This window comes from Eulemur rufifrons, chromosome 29, assembly GCF_041146395.1.
Source record: "Eulemur rufifrons isolate Redbay chromosome 29, OSU_ERuf_1, whole genome shotgun sequence".
NCBI lineage: Eukaryota > Metazoa > Chordata > Mammalia > Primates > Lemuridae > Eulemur > Eulemur rufifrons.
In genome coordinates this window covers 84170273-84193354 of record NC_091011.1, presented here as the reverse complement: position 1 = coordinate 84193354, position 23082 = coordinate 84170273, and the positions used below count along the sequence as shown (strand labels likewise).

The following is a 23082-nucleotide window of genomic DNA, read 5'->3' as shown; positions in this document are numbered from 1 at the left end:
CACACATGTGTATGAAGGCTTTGACACCATAACATCCAGAGTCACTGTTTAAGGGCTAACAACGTAAGCCTGCCTCAGCGCCTTGGTGCCCGTTACTTTATGAGCAGGGTGCGGATGAAGCGAGAGCCTGCACCGACCCATTTTGATGGGGTGGTCTTTAGGGGCACCAAGTGGTAGAAGAAGGGCATTGGCGCTCTGGGATCAAGGTGAGGACCTGACAATGAGGAAAGAGGATGTGATCAGAGAAGACCCAGCATAGGTGAAGGGACTCCTGTTTTCCATTTCCACAGAACAGGGCTGGTCATCCCCTCAGCTTCCCTGCGGAAAACTTCTGTCTACTTATTTCTTGAGCTGGAGAGGAGGACTGGATATTTCTGTGGTTTCCACGCTTCCCAGTCCACCCATACTCATTGCTGTTGGATTTGCTTTCCCCTCAGAGAAAGCAAAGAGATTTCATCTCTGAGAAGTTTCTCTCAATCTGCGGTGGGTACCTGAGTCACACACAGCTGTGACGGGATTCTTCTCAGACAGTTTTGTTCATTCATTCATTTAACCAGCATCTGAGCCTCTGTTATCTGCAAGGCTTAGCGTCAGGCTCTGTGCCTTTTGTAATCTTGTCAAAACACCGTGTCTGCCTATAAAGAAACTGTTGTTTGAATGGGGAAGCTCTGACAAGTGCACAAGATGGACTCCAGGACGGCAAGTCCCAATAGAGGCCACCGTGCTCTGCACGTGTTCACCCAGCTGTGCACGTTTCCTGTTCACGCCTAAGGAAAGCGTCTGAAATCCAACCAAGACCATGTGGTGAGGCCTGGCCTCCCCTCCTGACCAGAAAACACACCCTTCACTCATTTCAGAAAAAAAAAAGAAAGCCAATCTCATAATTGGCTTTGCATTGCAGGCATACTTGTGAGGGGTGCAAATAAGAAAACATTTAAAATATTTGATCTATTTTGGGTGAGGTTCTGTAGCTTTGGCCTTGCAGACTGTCATCTGAGAGGCAAGAAGGCAGCAATTGCTCTTGGGGGATAGACTATTTTTAAGACTGAAAAAAAGAGAAACCATATTTTCAAAGAGATTGCCGAGTCTGGGGAAAGATGGCTGTTTGGACTAAGCAAAGTAAATATATAACATAGACGCATCTAACCACCAACCAAGCTGTGCGGGAGCTTTGATCAGTTTATGTGGGGTGGGGGTGGGGGGAGAGAGAGGGAGAGCATACTGAAATGCTTTTGCAGCTCCATGGTCTCCCCACTTTTCAAGCTGAGCCTTCACTGTGCTGTTCAATTTCATCTCACCTCATGCTCCAAGGCTTGGGGGAAAATACCTTTGACTGACTCTTGTTTCTTCTCACTTCACTCTTCTCTTTTATTTTAGTGTCAAATTTCTCCGAATGAATGATGAATTTACGGTGCAGTGCCCTCCCCTTCTTCCTTGACCTCACTTCTTCGTCCCTGGTCATTTTGTCTTCAGCTTCCCTCCCTTCTCCGAGTGGTTCTGTCTGCGATCCTTGCAGAGCTGAGCCTTTCTGCCGTCCCCACACCCCATGCTCCCTAACCCCTCTTGTTCTCTCTTTGTCTTTGGTGGCTCCTGACACTGGTGTCCGGCCTGTCATCCTACCTCTCTGGCCTCTTCTCATTGTCTACTTGTGTTTTCTCTTCCCCAAATGTGGGCACCCTCCAGTGCCAGGCCTCACCTCTCTCTTTGAGACCAATAATACCTACTTCACAGGACAGATGTAAGAATTAAATGAGATGAAATGTCTGTGAAGTTGGTTTGTGAACTAACTGCTTGTTTATTTATTCATGTGACAAATGTTAATGAAGTACCTTCTCTGTACCAAAACTTGTCCCAGTCCTAGGAATACAAGGATATTATATAAGACACCGTACCTAACGTTCTCCTAAAAGGGGTTTACCTTTTGCTGGTGGACAGACGTGGAATTCCCTAAGTACAGTAAAGTGGGGCAAGTTTCTCATAAGAGTTCTGGGCAGTCGGGGTCACCCTGGGCAACTGAGGAAGAAGAGGTCATTTCTATCTTAATAGGATTTTTAAAAATTTTTTTCATTTGTTCACATGTTTTCTAGAATTACCTCTTGTGTAATGACAACTAACATGCATCTTTAGCCCTGACCTTTTGATTTCATCATGAATTAATGGCCTTGCTCATAAACTTTCAGGATTATCTTACTACCAATAGGATAAAGTCAAAGCTTGGCTGAGCATTTTGGGGTGATCTATGATCCCCCTCTGCTTGCCTTTCCTATGATCCCCAACACAAACCCTCCCCCTACCCCCATCTGCCCAGCACCCCCATCATGGAGTGCATTCCCTGCCTCAGTGACTTCAGTCTCGTTGCTTCTCCCCTTCACACTTTCCTGAAGCTAGGACTTCCCTACCTTCCAGAAGATGCATGTGAACAAAGTGTCCCTAGAAGTCCATACATGGAAAGTTCTGTTTGAGGCATGCCTGGTATTCGTGGGCGTGTGGGAGGACTGTATCCTCAGTTCCCCTCCCCCAGACACCTGCAACTCTTAATTAGGGCAAAAAGATGGATGTTAAGTGAAGCTTCAGCTGACCCACCAGAAAGCCACCTCTAAATTCCCAGCACTCAGTTCATACCCTTTCTTGGACTACCTATAATCCAAGAAGTGCAGTCAGACCCTCTCATTTTCTCTTTATCATTTATTTGAATTATTTGATTTGATTGTATTAATGTATATCCATCCTATTTCCCTCACTAGATTAATTAATTAATGGCAAGTTAATTAATATTTGATTGAGTGATGGCTAATTGATTAGTAACTAATCAATTAATAATTAGCAAATATTTCTTGAGTGCCTGTTGTGTGTTGTCAATTCCATTAAGTCCTAGTGGCATAGTGATGAACAAGACAAACATGGAACTTTTAAAAATAGTGGCCATATCATGAAATCACCAGCCATATTGTCATACTCATTTATATTTTTCTCTCTCTCCACTGCCTTTTCGAGCCAGAATTTAAAAATGCAAACAAACAAAATATTAAGATATCGTGACAAAAAATTATTTATGTTCAATTGTATACAAATCCAGTACCAAAACTTAAAATCCAAGTCAGTGCCTGAGGAATGGTGAGTGTGGATTTGGGTCAAGGCCAAGAACCCTGGAATCTCATCGTTGCTACCCTAATTAAGCGGTGCAGGTGTCTGGGGGAGGGGAACCAAGGACACAGTCCTCCCACACATCCATGAATACCAGGCATACCTCAAGCAGAACTTTCCATGTATGGACTTTCAGGGACACTTTGTTCATATGCATCTTCTGGAAGGTAGTAGCTGTGTTAATGACAATAACAAACACGTGGGTATGGCTAAAGGTAGATTTGGAAACTAGAGTGCCAACTAACTAACATAAAGTAGGAAATATAACCTGAGAGAGAGAACTGAGGTAGGTGGCCATTTGAACCAAGGGTCCTGTCCAATGGCTAGACCCCCTCAGGACACAGAGAAGGAGATTTTAGGGAAAGTTTTGCCCCAGAGCCCAAGAGGCTGGCCAGTTTGGAGGGATGATTCCAGCCATCTGTGGTGGCTGATAAATTGCCCCTCCTTAGGGATATTTCTGCCTGAAGAACTAGACCCCATTGCTGGGAGAACTTCTTCTCCCTAAAATAATATTGGAGGAATATTAGTATATTCTTCTTTCTTAAACTTTAAAACACCAGCCTTCTCTTTGCCTCCCATCCACATTGTGTTGCCTTCTTTCAAGCTAGGGATCTCATATTTATGTATTATTTTTATTTTAATATCTCCTGGTCTTCTATATGAATGTATCTCCTTAGAAAGACTATCTCCAAATCACTCTGTTGAATGGATAATTTCTGGGAAGTTTTTATTTCAATTGATTATTCACACTCTATGGCTCAGATAGACAGATATAGACGGTAGATAGATAGATAAAGGTATTGATGTAGCTATAGATGAGCCAGTCCTCATTCTCGTCTCCCAGCACCTGGTATAAGGCCTAGGACAAAATGTTATGGAATAAAGGAATTTTAGAGAATTTTAACTTTCTGATCTGATTTCCAAATGTTGGGATTCTTCTAAATTTCTTAATTTGGGAACTGTTAGCTAGAAGAGCTTTCAGCAACTCTCCCAATTCAGCACTCTAACGCTCCTCCCCTCCCCTGAAGAAAACCCATGTGAGAGATTGCTCAGGATCAAAGACACTGGTCTACATCATCTAGGCACTTGGGTCTAAAGCCTTAGAGCGCACCTATTTGGGGTCAAATGCTCTCCCTTTACCAGGCTGGAGTAGTAAGGAGAGCTGGGGCTATACTCACTGAGGACTGCCTGGCCATCCTATTTTCTACTCCTTTCTTCACATACCACCTCTTCATTTTGGTGGCTGGTGGGCTTTGGACTAGTCCTTCTTCCCCAACGGAATAGAATAAAATCCAACTTTCAATTGTAGAGTCAAGTGTAGTCCAACTAAGCTCACTTGGGGGATAGCCTGGATTTGGGGCCAAGGCCCCAGCTGATAGGGAAAGTGCTCCTTCTCTCACAGCACTGGCCTCTGTCCATATTTCTCCCCTTGGGAAACTCACAGAGAAGAGTGCCTGGTAGATCCAATATGGGGGTTGCCAGGTCACTGCTAAATAAATACCATCACTTTAAGATGGTTTATAAGCTTCAAAAACTTGATTGCAAATACTTCAAAAATAATAATAAATAAAAATAATGGTAAATATCTATCTATCTTATTTATTTATTTAGCACTTTTCTTCCAGCAAGTTGTGCCCCCCATATTATCATCATTTTTCTTTTATATATCCCTGTAAACTGAATTGGCAAATGTTACAATGTTCACTTATGGGAAGCCACAGGTTTAGTAACTGACCTCAGAATACAGAAAGAGTTCTAACATAGGAAGAATACAGATTATAAATTAAGCAACTTGAATAAGTCATTTAATCTCTCTGAGTTTTAGTTTTCACATTTGTAAAGTAGCTGCTTCACAAGAGTTGAAGTGAAGATCAAATAGATTAATAAATGTGAAAATGCTTTGTAAACTAAGAGGTACTTAGCTATGAGCTATTACCAGCACAAAACCGAGATTAAACCTCAAGTAGCCCCCTGACTGCCAGCTTTATTTTTTTAACTTTATACGACTGTAATTTTTCTTTCTATGAGACCTTGAACCTCAACAGATTATGGAACAGTGGTTTCAGCCACCACAGAATTTTTTCTGATACTTGTCATTCCAGAGAAATTGGTGAAATTCCACTGAGCACAGAGGAAAACACTAAAGTTTTTCTTAAACATCAGAATAGGATATCTTTTGGAAAACTGGGTTGGAGTGGGGCGTTTTGGGTGGGGAGAAGTAAAAATAAAACTTCATGAAGAGCCAGCTTTAGATAGAAATGGGAAGGAGGTGAAATTTGTTTTCAGAACTCTGTTTTTCTCACGTCTAATGTCCTAAACACCTAGTCTGGACTGATCACATGATACCCACTTTTTTACCATTTGCTGTCAAAGCCTGACTATCCCAAGACCTGTTCTCTCAAGGACCTGCTCTAGACTCGACTAACTGATCAGTACTGAGTTGCTAATGCTCAATAATGTTTAGTGTTTTACTCTATCTAAAAAAAAATATATACATTCTGGAACTTTGTGCTTTTTGTTTTGTTTTGTTTCATTTTTTCATAACATCCTCTTGTCTCTCACATCTCTCCACTGTAGGTAACCATCCTATTCTGTTTACTGTGCACTTTTGCACTGCATGTCTTCTTCCAAAGTTTAAGCATCATTTTGTATGCATGCATCTTTAATTTACGTAAATGTATTATATGTCATTCTGTTTCTTATTTTTCTCACTAAATGCTATGCTTTTTAAATCCAAAAATAAAAACAGAATTTGTCTTGACAGGATCTTTAATTCTTCAAACTCAAAAGACAGCATACGATAGGGAAGACTTCAGTCAGTGTGCAAGTTGTGGTAACAATATTTTGGAACCAAGGGATAGGGCCCTCTTTGCATCCTTCAATCTCCTCCCTCTCTCTTCTGCCTTTAATTTGCAGCATATCCCACTGCTGTTACCTTGCTTAGGACATATCACTGCTCATCTGATTTTCTGCATCCAACTGGTCTCCCTACTGTTCTGCCTCTCCATCCCCACCGCCACCTTCGGCCCATTCTTCTGCAGCTCAAACTACACAAACAGGGTCATGCCACTTCCCTATTGAAAACTCTCCTTTGGTTTCCCAGCACACTCAGGATGAAATCCTACAAGTCCCTCTCTGATCTTGCCCTTCCATCTCTCAGACTTCTGCTCATGTCATTCTATCCTGCCCCTCTGCTCTAGTCAGAGCTAGTTGGTTTTTTTTTTTTTTTTTGCTTTAAGAACCAGATAACGTTATTGGAAACACTGGTAAAACTGAAAGGAAAAAACTTAAGTGAACGTTCTGAAAGGGCAATGTGCTGACCTGGGAAGGCACCCATAGCTGTGGGGACAGTCCCAGATCAGTTCTCCTCGTCGCTGCCGCGGCACAGCCCAGGGTGAGCTTGTCAAAGAGGTACTCCGCCAGGCCGGCGCCTGGGGCCTCCATCTTGCGCAGGTTGGTGAGGTAGCCACCCAGCTCCTTGATGGCCTTGACCGGCTTGTGCGGGCCGGTGGTGGTTCTTCAGGAAGTGGCAGAGCTGCGTGTCGCCCTTCTCGGTGGCCAGCTGGTGCAGCTCCAGGAGGCTCTGGTGGATGCTCTTCTCCAGGCTGAAGGCGCACTCCATGGCCCGCTGCCCGCCCTCCCAGTCATCGCGGTCGGGCTTCCTGATGTCGCTGAGGCAGATGCGGCCACCGCGCTGGTTCTGCAGGCCCAGCAGCTGCTCGGCGTGCTCCCTCTCCTCACGCGACCGGCGCAGGAAGTAGCCGGAGAAGTGCTTCAGGGCCACGTCGTCGCGGTCGAAGTAGAAGGCCATGGAGAGGTACACGTAGGAGGCGTGGAGCTCCAGGTTGATCTGCCTGTTGACGGCGGCCTCACAGTCGGGGTGGTAGTTTTGGCGCAGCTGAGACAGCGCGGCCATGATGGGAAGCGCAGGCGCGGGGAGCAAGAAGAACGCGAAGGCGCCTCGGGAGCGCGGGCAGCGGCGGCCGGCAGAGGGCAGGCTCCTGGCTAGGTGGCGGGGAAATGGCCGCCGGTCTGCCCGGAACCGGAAGTGGGCCTCTTTTTGAATTTACCCAAAGGCACCAAAGTAGAGTGGCCTGCAGGTATTCCTACGACGGACGCGACGTGCTCACTGCTGCTCAGACCCCTCGTATGTGCTGCTTCCTCTGTCTAGACTGCTCTTCCCCTGCAAAGATCTCCGAGACTCTCCCCTGCACTTCCTTAGATCCCCACTGAACGCCACCATATCACCGAGGCCTCCGTGACCCTGTGTGAAATGAGAACAATCCCACCCGTGACACCGCTCATCCCCCACCCTGTGTTCTTTTACTTCTGGGCGTGTGTGACCACTTGACATATTATATATTGAATTTGATTACTTGTCCATTGACTTCCCCCCACCCTTCCTGGGAATGGAAGCGCCTCCAGGGCATGTTCTGTGTTTTTTTTCCTTGCTTCATTGCCAGCACTCGTTCTTGGCACTTAGTAGGTGAATAAATGAATGAATGATTCAGGGATAAAGTTAAGTCATCTACAAAGAACTGACAAGGCCAGCTCTTAACAATCTAGCTCCTGGTCATCTGTCCAGCAACATCTTCGTCATCCCTCCCAACACCTCCCCCCACACACACACACATGCACACGCTCACCCTGCGCACTGTGCTCAGCCAGATTAAAATGTTTTCCATTTTCTCCAATGTGCCTTGCTCCCTCTTGTGCTCAGGTTTCACACGTACTGTTCCCTCTGCCTTGAACACTGTTCCTCCACATCCGTGTCCCGCTGGCTCCCCTCAGGCCTTCCCCCAGGAAGCCTTTCTGACTGCCCTCCCAGTCCCACACGGTGAACTTGGAACATCATTGCACTGATTTTGCTCTATTGCCATCACCTCTTTGCATGTTAGTATCTACCTTGAACTTTGAGCCTCTTGAAAACAGGGGCAGGCCTATTTTGTCATTAATATCACAATCTCTGCAGTGCCCAGGGAGCACCTCAATAAATATTTGTGGAATGATTAGTCTTTCACTAGCACATTCAAAGACTCTAAGTTGCTGGAGGACATTGCTTTTAGATTTAATTTGCTCTGAGTTGTTCTTAATAAATATGATGGTCATGCACTCTGAGACTAACGCCTACATGGGGGTCACAGTACACTAGCTAGAAAGATCCACAGAATCTCCGAGGTGCTATTTTTACATTCAGAAATAGCCACAGGGGGATAAGGCCTAATGAGGGGTCCATAGAAATTTTTAAGCAGCCCTTGATTTGGGGAATTTCCATGTAGCATTGTTTTCATCAGCGTGAAAGGCCCTAGGGCTGGGAAGGGAGGGGATGGATAAAGTGTGCCAAGCCTAGTGACAGATGGCTGCCTGGGTCTTCTGGGTTATTCTCAGTGCATGTTCCCAGGAAGAGACTGTCAAGCCCTAGGTGCACACAGTTTTCTCACGTTAACATGAGAATAGCAATAAGGGCAGTCTCCTTCCCAGCATCCCTTTGAGGAATGATAAGTAAATGTGATAAGAAACTGTTTTACAAAATAAAACAGACTTTGGAGTAAAAAAGGGGCCAGCCAGAATTCCGCATGTAGCTGGAAATTGTTCCATGTTTTAACCATTCCCATCAGTTGAATAGGTGGTAATCAGTAACTTATCCATCCCCATGTTCTTGGACACACGTACACTCACACAACACACACAATGATGGGAGCTGCAGTTATTTAAAAGAAAGGGGAGCTAACTTCATGTGTTTATAAATGTCTTTGGACTCTTATACCAAATGATCAGTTCATCCAAAGTTTAAATTTATATTAATTGATTTTCATTTATTTGCTATAATATGATGAATATGGTTGATTATATATAAGCATATATATATATATATATATGAAATATACTAAAGCCAACAGGCAGTCATCCCGGTCCTAAATTGAAATGGGTGGACAGAAAGATACCTAAAGTGTTATCAGTTCTAAAGATCTATGAATCTTGGAGTTTTGACTTTGCCTTTGCATCATGTCACTCATGCTTTAGGAAAGAAGAGTAGAGTTGCACATACCAATCTGAATAAGCCAGCATCATTCAAAATAATCAGCATGTGGAATGTACTTATAGAAAGTTTCTGGGTGGGTACACGTAGACTATGCTTGCTGTACTGAACAGAAACTCTGTGTTCAGCTGTGTCGCAAGTGTGAATCAAGATGGGAACCTAACATTGTCCTCAAACAGAGAGGCTCATGCAGAGTCAACAGTGCTATGCCTTGTGTGGGTGAGCAAGCCCTTATCCTATACTGCCATTCCAAAACAGTTTTGCTGGATTCCATCTTTTTAAAATAGTCACAAAGGAGACCATTTGAAACTTTTAAGACAAACTCTGATAAGAACTTAGGCCTGGAAACTGCTAGAAGTCTCCAGGCTAATTATATGAGTAAGCTGTGCAGTCTGTGGAATGAGGTCTTTAAGGAACACAGAGCTGCAGAGTCTAGGCATCGACAGACAAGCCAGCACACAGCAGATAGCAGAGTAGGCAGAGCCAAGAGGCTCTTTCTGATTAGGGAAATATAGACAGAGAATGGAAGTGGGAGGTGGAAGGAGGAAAGTACTGTGCACTGCGCAACTCTAGAGGATAGTCATTCACATTCTATTCTATGTAGACAGTGCTCTCCGGAGAGAAGGGAGAATAAAGTAAGTTCAGTTTTCATTCAATTAGGCCATATAGAAAGCAGAATTGGAGAATAATATTTATGCTTTGGTTTTTTTTTTTTTTTTGAGAACTAATAACGAAAGTCTTAGGTTTAAATAAAGCCCAAAGAAAAAAATTAAGTTGACTCTAAGTTTTCTGGCTGGGAAAGCCAGCAAATTCATGCCAAGTTCTAATATCATATGTCTTAAAACAGTGTGAGGAAAACAGCCTCTCCACATGAAGCAAATCAGTAAAGTCCCTAGAAAAAAGAAAGCACAAATGGTGCTTTCCAAGTTTAGTATAATACTGTTTTCTCTCATCCTACATATATGTATTCATCGACTACTATTTGTCAGACTGTGCTATCAGATGGCATTTAAGGTTCTCATAGGCCCATGGAAAAGCTCACATATTTGTAATATTTTTGGATTCTTGTGCTAAATAATCAGTTCATTTAAAGTTAAATGGAATATTAATTAATTCCATTAATTTGCTATGAATATGGTTAAATCAAATTAAGAATTTTCAAGTCAAGCTTAATATTCAGGAAGAAATAAAAACAAGTTGGCTGTTTCACTGGGCACCAAGATTTTATGTCCAAGAATCATGCAAGATCCACCAGGTCTAACTATTTATTTATAATATTATCTAGAAAGAGGTCTTCCACGGGGGGCTTGCAAAGATGACAAAAGGACTGTTGAGATTGACTGAGCCCCCTTTCAGAAATGAGAATTCCATATAATTTATAATACATAGTTTAATATCAAATGAATAATTTCTCCAAATATTATTTTAATTATAACAACAGAATGTAGAGCCCAAAAATGGATCCACTGTTTTTACAGGAAAAAAACAGTATATGATAAAGGTAGCATTTTAGATAAAGGGAAACGATCTATCCAATAGTTTATTGGGACTATTGGTTATCCATTTGGACAAACATAATGGTTAGATTCCTGTCTTACATCATTCACCAGTAGCTTTTGGATAAATTAAAGATATAAGCATAAAACTATAAAAACAATCAGAGGAAATAAAAAACATTGTTCTATTATTTTGAGTTGGAAAGACCATTTTAAACAAGACTGAGAAGGCAAACAACACAAAGGAAAAGACTAATAAATATGATTATAAAAATAAATGATTTCTCCACTATGAAAAAGGACACAAGCAAATTTAAAAGACAAGAGATGGATTAAGGATGAAATATTTACACATTCATCACAAACGAAGACTAAGAACTGCTAGTTACGGCTGTGTAGGCTGTATACTGCACACCACCAGGGGGAGCCATTCAAGTGAACTATTACACGATGTAAATTGTGCTCTGAAGTTGCCCTGATCAAAATCCATAATCTATAAAGCACTCCTACACCAATAAGAAGAAAAGGTAGAAAAGCCACCCAATAAAAGAGTGAGCAAGGGATATGAAATATGGATTCATAGAGGAGGAAATCCAAGTAATAGTAAGCATATACAAAGATGCTCAATCTCACTTGTAATCAATGAAATGCAAATCAAAACAAAATGAAGCATATTTTCATCACACCAAAACATAGTTTGGTGTGGTAAAAGTTTACTGGCATTTGAAAAAAGCCATTGAAATGCCAGTAAAGAAATCCATTTTGGATTGACAAAGTTTAAAATGACAGTGTTGACTAGGTAAACAGTGTTGACTATGGTAAAACAGTATTCTCTTACATTCCTAGGTCAGGTGTAAATTTAACAATACAAATTTAAAATAAAAATGCATATACCCTATGACCTAACAATTTTACTTCTCCTGATCTTCTATAAAGAAACCTTCATGCATACATATAAGTTAGTTGTTGCAGAATTGTTTGTAATCACATAAATTAGAAACAACGTAATTGTCCCTAGGTTTTAAAAATTTATTTATTTTTATTTTTTTAGATGAGGGTTTGCTCTGTCACCCAGAATGGAGTACAGTGGTGCAATCATAGCTCACTACACCCACCAATTTCTGGGCTCTAGCAATCTTCCTGCCTCAGCCTCCCAAGTAGCTGGGGCTACAGGTATGCACCACCATGCTGGGCTAATTAAAAATAATTTTTTTTTTGTAGAGATGTGGTCTTGGCATTTTGGCTAGGCTGGTCTTGAACTCCTGGCTTCAAGCAATCCTTTTGGTTTGGCCTCCCAGAATGCTGGGATTATAGGCGTGAGCCACTGAACCCAGCCAATTGTCCTTAGTTTAGAGTATAGTAGTTGAGTAGAATGAGATCTATATGTACTGAAATGAAAGATCTCTGTTATATACTGTTGAATGAAAGAAGTAAGTTTCATAATAATATGTATGGTATGATTCCAGTTATATAAAGCACACATGTAACAATATTATATATGTAATTTTTTATGTGTTAAGTGAATGGTTAGGACTACACATCTGTTAACAGAAGTACCTCTGGGAGCCACCAGGGATTAGGCCTGGGGGTCAACAATGGGTTTTTGTTTACTTCTAATGTTTGAGTTGTTGAAAATGAGAATATACGTATTTTTTTTTTTTTTTACATTTTCTTTTCAACTTACGTTTCCATTCTGTGCGTGCAGCTTGGGACAAGGGTGCTATTACAAAGTCATGATGAAGACATGACGCAGAATTTTAAAAAATGACAGCAACAGTTGTATAATATAGGCCAGAGTAGCCAACACTAACATTTATAATATATACCGAGGTTTACCTAAGGAAGGTGGCATCACTCATCGTTCATTTCTTTTCTACCATCCCTTTATAAAGTCCCTCCTTTTCACATCCTGGGCCCCAGCTCAGGGACCTCCTAGCCACCGAGGCTTTTTCTCTACCTCTGTTGTGACTTCCCCACCCAGGAAACGCAGGCTGGTCTCATCCAGAATTACGCTGCTGCTGTCTCCTATGAGGAGAAGACTGCTATCTGAAGGGGTAGGCCAGGACTTCACCTCCCATTCAGGAGTCATGTGCTGAGCCAATACGCTCAGGGGCTGCCTGTGGAGAGGTCACCAGCCTCCTGTCCAGGGAGGAACTGGAAGTTGGAAAATAACTGAGAGAGCTGAGTCAGATACCTGCCTCAAGTCAGCACAGCTAGAGGAGCTTGCAAAGCCAGAATTTGCAACAGAGTAGGCAAGCAAGCACTCAGAAGGAAAACACAAATTTCTGGAGGCAGAGCAGGTCAGGAGAGGCCAGCAGGCACCTGGGAATCAGAAGCACAAAATTAAAGGCAATCGGTACAGGACAATCCATTGTCAAGGAGCAATGCTATAAGGCAGGAGAATAAAGAACATGAAGGAGAAAGGGTGACAACCATGAGGGAGAGCACCCATCATGGCCCTGTTTGCATCCCTGTAGGTGGACTTTGTCATAGTTCCTGCAAGGCAGGAGCCACGCCCAAGGCACACAGCCTGGACCAATCCTTCTCCCCTGGTGTGCTTTAAAAAAAAAAAAAACAAAACTAACCATGCCCAGCCTACCTCTTGGTCCAATTAAACTAACATTTCTTAGGTAGATCCAGATGTCAGTATTTTTCAAAGCTCTCCAAGTAACTCTCCAGGAGTGCGATGCACTGCTCAGGGCCTACAAAGTTAGAGTGGAATTGGTGGCACCTGGCATAGGTGAGGAATAAACGGAATCTATTCCCTCAGAACAATTTTATCTCATTATTTTAATAAACAAGATGATACACCCATTTTTTTCCATAAGAATTATAATGCCTGCTTTCATTATTTGCTTACATGACAGCTCAGGCCCAAGGTCAGAAAGTCATGACAATTTCTAGACCCTTAGTTCCAGTTTTCTTTTTGGAGCTGAGTCTCATCTTCCTTCTCCAGACAGGCTCCCCACTCCACCCCAAGGCCCAACAGAGTTTGCAGCGTGGACCCACTATAACATTCCATTGTTTATTTTCTCTCTGAAAATAGTACACTCAAGATTGTGAAGTGTATTTTTGATAATTGATGCAAAGACTAGATTTATAGTCGGATCTGACATAAATCAGGTTTGAAATTCACTGGCAGAAATGTAAGTTGCATAATTACTCGGCTGAGATGATGCGTTCTTGACACATTTATCTCCCAGAGCCTGAACTATGTACATGCATGGACACATATGAAATTCCCCACTCATGATGCCTCTTTTCTGGCACTTAGAAAATAGATTTATGAGAGTATCATTGTACAATATATAGTTTTATTTTTATAATTTGGGTGGTTTAGAGTAGTCAAGAGAAGGTAAACGGTTGCATGCTAAAATTGTAATTTATTCCTCTGAGAATCTTGAACCAGATGTACAAATGCAAACATGAAAAATAATTAATTTGCAAATTACTTGACTAGTTATTTTGATTAACTAATAGATTTCTTTAGCATCACACAGATAGTTTCGTTTTCTGACAGGCTCAACATTCTCTGTTAACCTATATGACATAAGCATTCTGTCCAAGTTACATATCCAAGATGGATCACTGGGCTCTTGAAAGTTATTCCATTAAGCTCTCAGGTCTGATCTTCCTGATTCTTCTGCCACTTGAAGATCCCTATGAACTTGCTCCTGGAAATCTCCTCCCAACACTTCCTGAGTCAAAGTGCCATATGAATGATATTATCTGAAAAGAAATTATGAGGCCTAGGGCAAGAAATCAAAGGACTCAAGAGTATAGATGATAGATTTATAATTGTCTGAGCCAACAGTAAAGATTTTTAAAGAGAAAAGAAGATCTGGGAGTTGAATGCACAATTAAAAAGATGGTAATGAGAAATGAGTTTTATAAGACAACCCATGGTTTTAGGTACTCGTAGGAATAATGCATTCTTGGCCAGGGAAGGATATATGACCAGAGTCTAGGTGGCTTGATTAAAAAACTTTAAGCGAAGAAGGGGAGGGAGACCATTACTTTGATAAACCTGTGAAAGTGGTTCCTATGAAGGAGAAGCAGAGGTGAGAATATGAATAAGAGTATGGGAGGTGCCTAATGATTTGCACCCTAAAAATATCGGAAGGGAGATAGGAGATGGAAAAATACTAATAGCCTCAAAGTCTTTATACTCATTATAGCTGTCATGGATTGAACAATTACTATGTATCTTTTTTAATCTTAGGGACAATGCTATAAAGTAGGTACTGTTGCTACTTCCATTTTACAGGTGGAGAAAATGAGGCTTACAGAAGTTAAGTAACTTGCTCAAGGATGTGTACAGCTGGTAAGTAGGAGAGCAAGGACTTGGGCATGAGCAATCTGGTCCAGAGGCCACACTGCGCCACACTGTCTCTGAGTGTGCATTATAAACAAAGTCAGCTTGAGATTATGCCATAATGCGATTTGGGGAACATGGCGGGAAGGAACTCCAGATTGAAATACAGTGATGGAGGAACATACCATATTCCCAAACAATAGGCCTATAATAAGGGGAGACTGAATGGTACCATATACCAAGAAGGTAGTCACACACGTAACCTGAGAATGGAAACACTGGGGAGAATGAGTGAGTTAGAGAAGGATGCAAGTGACTTGCTTTGAGACTCTGCTATAGGCCACCTGGTCAGAAGGAGAAAATTAATCACACATTTCTGACAGATGATAAAACTAGTATAGAAGACACAGAATTGATAATTGAATATACATTATTATATAGAGTGATGATGAGAAACTTCAACTATTGAACATTTGCTAGAAAGTGTGGTGGATATGCTCTTGACTTATCTTTCAGAAGAAAGTGAAAGTCTACTATTTTTTCTGTTAGTATCTAGGAATGAAAAGATTGTATAATCAAGCATGTGCCATAGACTTTAGGAAGGCAGAATTTTTAAAAGTCTGAGAAAGATACATTTGGTTCTCCTTTCCAAGAGGAGGTGTCTGGAAAGGGCTGACGTATGATTCTACTTGCAATCTTCTAAAAGGGAAGATCCATGTGTTTTCCCAAGAAGCTATAAGGAGAGTGCACCAGGTATTAAGCTGTTACCTCTCAACTCTGGGCCCACCCTTCTACATTCTGCTTTGGGATGCTGAGACCAGGACTCTGCACAGCACATTTCTGCTTTGCCAACAGGGGGCACCTGGTAAGCTCCCTGTAAACTCCCTGGTAATCTCTGCCAACAGGGAACCCCAGAGGGAGACCCCAAGGCTGGATGGAGGAAGGGAAGGGGTTCCTTGTTCTCATCTGCAAGCAGGTCTTGAGGTCACCCCAGCAATAGCAGTTGCTTCCTGATCCTGAAGCAGCAAATTGTACCTTCTACTTTGCAGTTTTTCTAACACTTGTCATATCAACCCTCCACCCAGTGCCCCAAGACAGATGGTCCTTGCTCCCTCCTGGGAAATCTGGGTGTCATTGGGCCTCTCAAGTTCAGAGACACCCAGCCCAGCAGCTCTGTGGGATTCCTCCCTTAAGTTTCTAAATTTGAAAAACACCAACCTCTTTCTTCCTTTGTTCTTTCAATCCTAGGGGTGGTAGCCCCTTCCTGTTGTTGCCTCTTCCATGATACCTTAGAGTTCCCCTTTTATCCTTTTAGTTACCTTGTTAATAGCTCTACACCTTGTCAACAATTTTGTTTATGTACATATATATAAACAAACTATGTATAATATAAATATATAATACAAAAAGCAAATAATATATAATATATTCCTTTCTGTTTAAATGACTAGTAGGGGTTTTGTCTCCTGGATAGACCCCCCACTATCCAGAAAACATTGGGAATACTAAAGTCCTAAATAAGTAGAAAATAATAAAAAATGTCCCCAGGGCAACAAATGGGGTTTTTTTAAGGAATTTCCTGAACAAGAAGATCAATGAAAAACCGGATGTTTGGAGAGGATGGTAAAGTGGTTTCATTTCATTGGAGGATTTGGCACCTCGGCCGGATCATCAATGGGTAAAAACATGGCGGAGGATGTTTTTGGCGGAGATAGAAGTGGTGCACAACCAGATGACTGATAGGTCTCAAGATTCTCTGTTCTTTGAGCTCCTTGTTCCCAGGGTTCTGAGAGACAGTACCTACCATGATCCAAGATCTCCCAAAGCTCTCACATTATCAGAACACTTGCCTTGGGATTTCTGAGAGGGCTTTTCTCTATTTCTTTCTCATACGTCTTTAGTTCCAGAGGTCTGGGCCTATTGCTTCCCTTCTAAAGGGCTTCCCAGCCGGGCGCGGTGGCTCACGCCTGTAATCCTAGCACTCTGGGAGGCCGAGGTGGGCGGATCGTTTGAGCTCAGGAGTTCGAGACCAGCCTGAGCAAGAGCGAGACCCCACCTCTACTAAAAATAGAAAGAAATTATATGGACAGCTAAAAATATATATAGAAAAAATTAGCCGGGCATGGCGGTGCATGCCTGTAGTCCCAGCTACTCGGGAGGCTGAGACAGGAGGATCGCTTGAGCTCAGGAGTTTGAGGTTGCTGTGAGCTAGGCTGACGCCACGGCACTCACTCTAGCCTGGGCAACAGAGTGAGATTCTGTCTCAAAAAAAAAAAGAAAAAAAAAAAAAGGGCTTCCCTTTACTGTGAACTGCATTCCCTAAAGAGGTCTAAGAGCCTGCTCTTTCTTGAGATTAAGATTCTATTTTTTTCTATCACTGAGAAACCTGTATCTGCTCTTTAAATTAAATTACAGAAATATAGCCCATCCTTGCACCTCTGGCATGTTGGAAATCTGTGTATTTTCCTTGGCATCACTGGACTTTTTTGCTATTCTCTGGAACTTGGAAAAGCCCTCTTTAGGGTTGGCTAAACAGAACTCCACAATGTTAGAATGACCACCTGGGACCCTGGCTCCAGGTGCACCTTGGCCTTCTGCAGCAAAATCCTCTGAGGCTGGATCCATTCCACGTCTGCCCTTCACCTCGCCCTTCTGGCCTTGCCCCTGAGGGTCCCATTTCTTGCTCTGTATCCTGAGTCACTTCTACCTTTGGTTCCAGGGCTGACAGGTATTTGTATTTGTGAAGATGAACAAATAAGCCTCTTTTCTCTTTTCATTTCTTGGGCCTCATTAAACTAATCTCCAGTCCTTCAAATATTATTTCTTGCTAGATTCTTCCCTCCCCAAAAGTCCAAAGTGGGGTTCCTTACTCCATTCAAGCTGCTATAACAAGATACCACAAACTGGGTGGCTTATAAACAACAAAAATTTATTTCTCACTTCTGTGAGGCTGGGAAGTCCAAGATCAAGGCAGATTCAGTTTCTGAAGAGGGTCTGCTTTCTGGCTTACAGACAGTGCCTTCCTGCTGTGTCCTCCTCACATGGTGGAGGAGTGAGGGGTCTCTCTCCAGCCTTTTTTGTAAGGACGCTAATCCCATTCCTGAAGGCTCTGCCTCCACGACCTAATCACTTCTGAAAGACACTGCCCTCCTAATACCTTAGGGGCTAAAATTTTAACATGTAAATTTTGGGAGAAAAACAAACATTCAGACCATAGCACTTGGGAGCATTCAAATGACAGAACCCAAACTCTGAGCCCCAAAGATACTATTGGTGGAGATTCCAGTTTCCCTCTTGCCACTGACCTCTCCATAGATTCTCTCCAGTCATGATGAACTAATAGCAGTTGTTTCATCAAACCCATGCAATCGTGATAGATAACGCCATACCTCACAAACTGAGAAATAAATACCACCATCACCACAACAAAAAGGTTTCCAAATCTTCCAAAATTCTTGGATGCTGAGCAAAAAGAACAGGAGTTGCTTACATATTAAGACCACATCACACCACATATTATGTAGAATAATCGGGAGATGAGAGGCACAACTTCTGGGACACCAAAAGAAGACGGAGTGTGTTTTAAGCTGCTATTTCTACAGCATGGCAAAATGACACCTCCTCCCCCCGCTTTTCCTAACGTAACCAGGGAACATTTATCAGAGAAGATAGGTCCAAGGGGTGAGAGCTTAGTGGCAATTGCCCCTTGGAATTTAAGTTAAATTCACCTCTCTAGCAGATGTTTTGATTTAAAATAGTTACCTTTTGTTCAGCTTAACTCTCAGCTCCCAAATCTTTCTGCTTTCCATTCTTCAAGGAAGGCACCCCTGAGTACAGTGTGAGGGAGGCAGTTTAATCCAGAATTCTTGAAAACAGCTTGATATTTTCAACTAAATCCAGTAGCGGAATGCAGGCTTAACTGGCCCCACCCAACTTCTCCCACCCAGATATATTTCCTTTTCGTCCAGCAAAGTTTCCTCTGTTCCAAAGAAAGAAAAAAGAAAAAGAAAAATATTTGCTTAAACCATTAAACTCTAAACTACTCTATCCATTCTGACCAAATTTAAGGTACTTGATACTGAGTTGTGATGGAGAAAAGAAGGGATATTTTTATTTGACTAATTTTAAAAAATGGGAGTTTTAACTTTCCTTTATCCTCTCTAGTAAGAACACTTAAGGTTACAGTTTACTGCTGTGCAGTAGATCAGGCTTTGGATGCATTTATTTTATTAACTAAACACACACTTATTGTGTGCCTATAAAGTACAAGGTACTGTGCTAAAAATAATGTGGAGGTACACAGTGAAATATATTCCAAATATTGGTTACAATAAGAAGCTTATAAGTAAGTAGAAGAGAGAAAATGTGAACATACATTGCTATGCCACGTGGTCTGTTAAGTGCCAGAAAGAGATACAAGAAAAGCTCTGTGTTAACAGAGAAAGGTGGGTCAGTTCTCTTCCCCAGGAAAGACTGCCTGGAGGAAGAGGCATTTCAACTGCCCTTTCAAGCGCGAAGACAGAAGGGCCTGCCAGGCTCTTCAAAGAAGAGCAGGAACTAAGGTTGTAGTCAAGGAAGGGTGAAGTTTCTTTAGGGAATGACATGTAGATAGTATCATAGAGACCCAGCAGACTCAGAGATAATGACTGGTGAAGAATCTAGTTCTAATAAACTTACTTTGATTTTGCTTGGTTTCAGACTAATTGGGCAATGTCTAAATATGTTGGTGAACCTCCTGTGCTTGCAACATGTCCAACATTTCATACATTAAATTCTGAAATCAATCTTGCTTTCTCTCTTTCTCTTTATTTCTCCCCCATTCCTCTCTCATTCTTTCTCTTCCTTTTTTTCCTCTCTCTCATATACACACACATGAATATTTCTTGATAGAAAAGAATAAAATAAATACTTAAAACCAACTCTAAAGAGGTAGAGCTTCTGGTTTTCTCCATGAAATAACTGACCTGCGTTTGAAGCTGCATACTAAATCCCACTGGAGGTGGTCCCAGGTTTTGCTTCCTGGGAATGAAGTCAAAAGATTTCAGGACTGAGAGAGCAAGCTTAAATACTTCCTCAGCCACTTTCGTTTCCCTAGAAAAGTGACAGTTCCAACACCACCTATTGTCTGATTTAATAAAAGTATTTCTCATTACTGTAAGTTTCAGTGAGCTGCTCCTAGAAGAAGTTTCCCATTGGCCAAGGGCTTAAGCATGGGGCCTTACTCCTGCATCTTCTCTCCTTGACCTTCCCCTCAGCAAGGGCTGCTACAGGAAAAGAGGAATGCACTGTGTTCTCGAACTTAACACAACTCATTTATTTTTAAAATGATAGCTGACAACTGATCTGATGGGCTTTTTTGTTGAATTTATCAGAAGACTTCAGCAAGGAAATAAACCAGCTGCTGGAAGATCATATAAAAATAGACCTCAACTTTATGGATGTTAATTCTTCTGCCCAAGGAACAAGTGGTTTCTGCCATGCTATTTGCAAATAAATTAGATCTAAGTCCTATATTTGTAAGGAAATCCAGGAATAAAGTCATGCAAATCTCAAAATGTGAATTCAACAAAAAGTGAACAGAAATTAGACTACAGCACTGTCACAGATTGTATTAGGATGCAGATATTTTAATAACTATTAAAACTTTTCTGATCAGTTCCAAGCTAATATTTTCTAGCACATGCCACTTGTTGCTTGTTCATTGATGAAATGCTGAATGGAGTCATTGTGCAAACAGAGAACATCTCCATTTGGAAAGGGATGACGGACAAAACAGCAAGATCACTTTACCGGGCATCAGAGAAAAGAAGCTAAGCATTTGCTGAGCTCTCAGAGAAGGAAATTAACTCCCATCCCTAGCCCCTAAGATTTGCTCAGGATTGTGAAGAGCTGAAAAACTTCAAAGTATAAGAAAACTGAGGCGCAATTTTAGAAATATGAAGCATTTGGAGTAACTAATTTGGCCAAATATTTATGTTTTGGTGCATAGTTGAACTGCTTATCAGACCTTCAGGAATTCTTTGTTTTTCATTTTTGTGCTTTTATTTCCTCTCCTATCTTCTCCTCCCCTTGCTGGAAGCAAAACACCCTCTGGCAATAAAAGTTGAAGATGCTTCTCCATGGAGGAACCAAGCCAAGGCCAACGGGGCTGATCCCTGAGCCCCTGCCAACTGCACTCAAAGCCATAATCTTCCCCTCCCCCAGCTCTCTTCTGAGAAGTGCTGGGAAATACAGAAGTCCCTAAGGCCTCCCCAGGAGAGAAACAAAAATCTTTTCCCTATGAGCCTAACAATCCTTCTGGAAAGATCTTATATTGACTTTAAAAGGCTGCTGTAAAGGGCTGGCCTTTGTGTCGTCACAAACCCAGGTGGAGAGGTAGGGAGGGAGACTTCCCTAGAGCTTCCAGAGCTGGAAGACCCATACATTTCCCCTCCTTCCACTACCAGCACTCATCACCCTTCACTGCCTAGCTTCTGTGACCTTCCTACAGTCCTAACCTTAAAGAAATAGAGCCCTGCTTGCAGAGATGATGCCCATTTATAAGAAGAGTAAGTGACACACTGCTTCCAGCTTTCAGTGGCAACAAGGTTGAGGGAGGCATTTGGACAGCCTCTGTTGGAAATTATGCTGAGATGGTGGATATTTGTAAGAAGGGTAGAGGAATCACTATTTCTCCTTTAATCTCCAGGCTGATCTCTGCTCTCAGGTTGGCCTGCAACGACAAGTTCTGCATTTCCTATTAGTTTCTTCACCTTACAGCCCTGGGGACTGCTGGACCACACCAGAGATCCTAAGTGGGTGCCAACCAGCCCCTGCTAGCAGAGCCCTACTGCTCCCAGGCTTCATAGCCCACAGGGATTCGAGTACATTCCAAGACATTCCACAGCTGGGAGGCTGGGAGCCTGGAATGTCTGGAGCCCACAGAGGGAAGGTGTTCCAGCATGCTCCCCCCATCTCAACCATATTTCCCCGAAGATCTCAAAGCACTCTCCAAGGGTGATCTAATAGATGTTTATTTCTACTCTCATCCCTACTGTTAGGAATGACCTTTTGCATGAATGTCACTCTGAGTTTTTTCACATAACCTATCTCATGCTAAGAACATCACATTGGGAACCAAGAGCTCAACTAATACTCAGCTACTAATTAGGTATCCCTTAAACTCCTCTCCAGCACACAGACTTTTGACATTTAACAATGAGGCAGTAAGGAAATGACTGTTTCAATTGCACCCTTTGAAGGAGAAATATGTAATGTGGGGCTCAGACTTAAATCACAAGTGTGTGTGTATATGTGTGTGTGCAGGGGGATCGATATCTCATAGTGCTAGTGCTAATGCAGTCTTCAGGACTTCCATTTCCTTATCTGTGAAATGCAGATAACAACACCACCGTACAAAGTTCTTGTGATCTTGCTATAGTGCCTGGAACATAATAGGCAGTTAATAAGTGTTTGCTGAATAAATGTGTGGGTGGATGAATCAATATAAACTTTCTGGGCTTGTTTCATCATCTCTAAACTTGCCATGTTTAATTCAAAAGGCTACTTGGAGGATTAAAGGATATCAAGTTTCTTAAAAATGCTTTTGAAAGTGAATAACTGTAAAAATATCAGACTATTATTATTGCTATTATTATTTTCTTTTTCTTGGAGACAAAGTTTTGCTCTGTTGCCCAGGCTAGAGTGCCATGGCATCAGTCTAGCTCACAGCAAACTCAAACTTCTGGGCTCAAGCAATCCTCCTGCCTCCGCCTCCAGGGTAGCTGGGTCTACAGGTGTGTACTACCATGCCCGGCTAATTTTTTCTATTTCTTTTTTTTAGTAGAGATGGCATCTCGCTCTTGCTCAGGCTGGTCTCCAACTCCTGACCTCAAGTGATCCTCCCACCTTGGCCTCCCAGAGTGCTAGGATTATAGGCATGAGCTACCATGCCCAGCCTAGATTATTATTAGTTATATGACTACTAGTATAGGTGCCCAGGTGTGTCAAAACCTCATGTGTACATATCTCTTCTTATATACAGAGGGCACTAGACAAGCTCCCTGTGCTATTTGGGGAGTAGCTCTGCCCCTCTGTGGTTCTTTCCA

At 42.1% G+C, this 23082-nt stretch overlaps 1 protein-coding gene and 1 pseudogene across 1 annotated transcript in view; both read right to left on the bottom strand.

Annotated features, from left to right (window-relative positions):
* The window catches only part of CALD1 (caldesmon 1), a 199617-nt gene extending 180782 nt beyond the window's left edge, over nucleotides 1–18835 (bottom strand). The window contains exon 1 of the mRNA XM_069462000.1: nucleotides 18758–18835. The gene's annotated coding sequence lies outside the window, so the exon portion shown is untranslated. The remainder of the gene's footprint in view (nucleotides 1–18757) is intronic.
* On the bottom strand, nucleotides 6379–7060 carry LOC138377014 (ferritin heavy chain-like; annotated as a pseudogene).
* Nucleotides 18836–23082: the final 4247 nt, after the last annotated feature.